Here is a 4,774-nt window from a genome sequence, read left to right as displayed (position 1 = left end):
CCCATCAAACACTCCAGGGACAGGGACAGCACAGGGTAAGATACAGAGTAAAGCTCACTCTTCACTGAGCCCCATCAAATCCTCTGAGGACAGGGACAGCACGGGGTTAGATACAGAGTAAAGCACCCTCAACACTGTCCTCATCAAACACCCTAGGACAAGGACAGAATAGGGTTAGGGACAGAGTAAAGCTCCCTCTACACTAAACTCATCAAACATTGCCAGAGCAGGGACAGCATGGGATGAGCTATAGAGTAAAGCTTTCTCTACACTGTACCCCATCAAACACTCCCAGGACAAGGACAGCATGGGGTTAGGTGTAGAGTAAAGCTCCCTCTACACTGTCCACCAAAAACACTACCAGGACAAAGACAGCATGATGTTAGTTACAGAGTGAAGCTCTCTCTACATTGTCCCTGTGACCATTCCCAGGATAGGAAGAGCCTGGACAGAGAGACCTTTGGGAATATTCTCACCGTGAGACCGGAATGCCCAGCTCCCTGCTCTGTCGAAATGCACTATGCCAGCAATGCTGTGGTTACCGGAGGCAGGAAGGCATGTGGTACCATTGGCCCTATACCATCGAAGAGGTAACTGTCTCCGTGCTGTCTGGTGTGGACCACTATCTCAATGTCTGCTCGCTGTCCCTCCACCTCATGGAACATTAGCAAGGTGAACCCTTCCCAGATCTCAGGCTGTAGAATATCACCGCTCGGGTCGTCTCCCTCAGTAACTCCAAATCCCACAGCTACCTCCGAATCCTGCAACCAGGAATGGAGGGGTGTGAGGGAGCAAGAGGAGGGAAGTGACATAAGGAAGGGGAAGGAGGAGAGGGAGCAAAGGAGGTGAGAGAGGGTGAAAAGAGGGAGGAAGGGAGAGAAAGAATTAGAAAGAGAGAGAGACTGAGAGAAAGAGAAGGAGTGAGAGAGAGGGAGGATGAGAGACAGCAGGAGTGGGAGAGGGGGAATGACAGAGAGAGAAAGAGGGAAAGGGAGGGAGTGAGGGAGCGGGAGAGAGCAAGGAAGAGAGAGGGAGAAAGACAAGAGGGAAAGGGGGAGTGAGAGAAGGAGGGAGGCAGTGAGAGATGGTGTGCAGGACAATGAGTGAGAAGGAATGTGAGAGATAGGGACGGAGTGAGAGAGAGAGGGAGTGGGAGAGAAAGTATAAGATAGAGGGGAAGAGAGAGAGAGAGAGAGGGGGAGTGAGAGAGAGAGCCCACAGTGTTGCTGGTCATTGAACACCCATCTATTCGAACCCCATTCCCCAGCTTTTGGCCCATAGCGTTGGCATCACAAGTTTACATCAAAATCCTCCCTCGATGTGATGAGGCTTTCTGCCTCTCCCACCTCCCAGGCAATGAGTTTCAGATTCCCCACCTTCCTCGAAGTGGAGAAGTATTTTCTCACATTCCCCTCCAACCTTTCTGCCCCTTCCCTTCAGTCCCTGCTCTCGGTCAATGATCCCTCCATCAAGGGAAAAAGACTCGTCCTGTCTCCCCTGTATTGCCTCTCAGAATGTGATTGAAATAGCTTCAATTTGATTACCCCTGGATAAACCGGGTGGAGTTCAACCACTTTCTGGCTGCGACCTTTACAAGGGTCAATCACTCTTGCTCCCCATAATAATATGTCAATCTTTACGGTGATCTGGTCTGGCGGGGTCCAGAAAGGTTTCAATCCCGGTTGTAATGGCCCTTTTGTATCCCCTGTCACCACCAGCTGGTTTCATTTTGCCAGGGCCAATTCGTTTTGCGTCCACAGTTGGATATATTGTCAGAGGTCACTGGAAGGGTATCCACAAAGTTTCAAACTGAAACAGACTGTTCCATAGAAGGCACCCCCGGAGAGATATCTGCCAGTGAGAGACTGCTCAAGGCATCCGCATTAGCCTCTTGGCCTCCTGGATGGTGTTTCAGCCTATTCATGTCACATTGAGAATAAGGGCCCACCACTGAATTCGACCTGAAGCTTGGGGCAGCACAGCCTTGTCTTCTTTAAATAGGCCTAGCAGAGGATGGTGATATGTTACGATGACAAATTCCCATCTATAAAGGTGTTGGTGGAACTTCCTCACACCTTTATGGGCGGCACGGTGGCACAGTGGTTAGCACTGCTGCCTCACAGCGCCTGAGACCCGGGTTCAATTCCCGCCTCAGGCGACTGACTGTGTGGAGTTTGCACGTTCTCCCCGTGTCTGCGTGGGTTTCCTCCGGGTGCTCCGGTTTCCTCCCACAGTCCAAAGATGTGCAGGGTCAGGTGAATTGGCCATGCTAAATTGCCAGTAGTGTTAGGTAAGGCGTAAATGTAGGGGTATGGGTGGGTTTCGCTTCGGCGGGTCGGTGTGGACTTGTTCGGCCGAAGGGCCTGTTTCCACACTGTAATGTAATCTAATCTAATCTCCCTTCTCTATCTGGGCGTATTTGCATTCAGCATCAGCCAAAGGCCAGGAAGCCCATGCTATCCTCTCCACTGGGCCACCGGTGATCCAACCCGACCCCGATACCATTTGGGGAGGCATTGCATGTCAGCACCACCTCTCACTTGGGATTGTAGTGGGTCAGCATCTTAGATGACGATAGCTGCTTTTTCCCGTCCCTAAAGGCTGCTTCTTGGCCATGTGACCATTTCCAAGGCAGACCCTTTATCAACAGCAGGTGTAAGGGTGCCAAGATGGAGGCCGGGTTACACATGGACTTCCCATAATAATTCACTTACTCAAGGAAAGCCCTAAGCTCCTGTACAGACAAGGGAGCTGGGGCTCCTTTGATCACGCCTACTGTCTCTGCCAATGGGTGTAACCCGGTCTTGTCAACACTGTAGCCCAAGCAGGTCACTTGGGGTGCCTGAAATACACACCTTTTTCCCGTCTAAGGTGTATGCCTGCCTGAGAGAAATGTTTAAGCACAAAGTCCAAGTTCTCTTTATTGGTCTTCCCAGTGTTTAACATGTCAACCAGATAAATGGTGATCTTGGGTAGCCCTTGTAAAATATTCTCTATGGTCCACTGGAAAAGGGCGCAGGCTGATGATGCCCCAAACGGCAGACATGTATACGGGTACAAACCCTCATGGGTGTTAATTGTAGTGTGCTTCTGGGACTCCTCATCTACTCACAGTTGCAGGTACATATGGCTCATGTCCAGCTTCATGAAGGGCAATCTCTTGTCAGTTTTATGTACAAATTCTCCATGTGAGGGGTTGGGTGTTTATCCAGCTGTGAGAAACAGTTTACCATTTGTTTAAAATCCCCACAAAGGTGAACCAACCTGTCGGATTTCTCAATCAATTCGACTGGTGCTGCCCATCCCACAGACTGGATTGGTTTGATGATTCCTTCACTCTCCAACCTCCTGGCTTCTGTCTCTACTTTTCCCCATAAGGCAAGTGGCACTGGATGGGTTTTACAGAATCTCAGAACTAGTTTGTGGTCAACGTGTAAATTGGCCTCAACTCCTTTGATGGTCCGGAGAGCTTCCCGAGAAGCTCCTGGCTATTTTATTAGGATTTCACTCAGGCAGCTACTTTCTAATCAAAAAATGTTGAACAATTTCACCTTATCAGGCTTAGGCCTGGGCCTTCTACTCCAATCAGTGGCAACTGAACCAGCTGCTTCACATACCAGACTGGAACCGAAGTGGTCTCCTTCATCTGTAAAGGTTCCCCTGGATAGATTCGCAGTCTGGCTGGGGTCTTGCACAAACTTTAGAGTTGGAGTCAAGAACGAATGTTAAAGGTTAATTCTACGATCATTGACACAGCCACATCATTATTGATCTCCATTTGAACTGGGTGACCATTTAAAGAGACGTTTATTCTGATTGCTTAGCAAAATCCAAATCAGAACCAATGGAACTGTTCCAACCCATATGTAGGTGGGCTTTCCAGGGTGTGAACTCTCCTGGATCCCAGTCTGTGAGTTCTCGTACACAATTTAGGTCTAGTGAGACGATTTAACTGTCTCAAGACCACATACTGGCAGCAACTACAACGGTTTGCCTGCCTAGACCCTTGAGAAAATGTTAACTGTTTGGCCGAGGCTTGGCTATGTTGGAGGTTTGCTGTGGGCTGACCTCAAGTCCCTCTGTTCAGGATATGTCCTGAGTGAGGCAAGCTATTGTCTTCACTCAAGGGGTGTTCCCCAAACTCAGTCGGCCTGGTGAAGGTGTTCACTTCCATCAGACTACCTTGCAACTTATGTGCTCCACTTTCCATATTTTCCAATGATAAAGCAAGTTGTAGTGCCTGTTTAATGTCCAATTGGATTTCAGCTAGTAGGGCACTGTCATATTCTATGAGAACCATCTGGCTGACCTCATTACAGTCAGTATACCTTCCTGAGTACTTGCTGTCCCTGCCGACTCACCTTCTGTGATCCATGAACTCGGATACCCAGAGGTAAAAACAATGACTGCAGATGCTGGAAACCAGATTCTGGATTAGTGGTGCTGGAAGAGCACAGCAGTTCAGGCAGCATCCAAGGAGCTTCGAAATCGACGTATCGGGCAATCTATTCCTGATGAGGGGCTTTTGCCCGAAACGTCGATTTCGAAGCTCCTTGGATGCTGCCTGAACTGCTGTGCTCTTCCAGCACCACTAATCCAGAATCGGATACCCAGATCCCACTGCAGCTCAGAGCTCCACACCATCTCCTCATTTCGATAATCTGCTGCTTTTTTGACTCTTTCTGTAAAAATAGGCAATTTCCCACTATCCCACATTGCCCTCCATTTCCCAGATCCTTTCCCAATTACTGACCATTGCTACATCCTCTGGGAA

The sequence above is a fragment of the Chiloscyllium plagiosum genome, unplaced genomic scaffold (genome assembly GCF_037043375.1).
Source record: "Chiloscyllium plagiosum isolate Xiang-an unplaced genomic scaffold, Cpla_swu_hap1 HiC_scaffold_12, whole genome shotgun sequence".
Lineage (NCBI taxonomy): Eukaryota > Metazoa > Chordata > Chondrichthyes > Orectolobiformes > Hemiscylliidae > Chiloscyllium > Chiloscyllium plagiosum.
The sequence above is the reverse complement of the archived record's forward strand: the minus strand, read 5'-3'. Positions refer to the sequence as shown.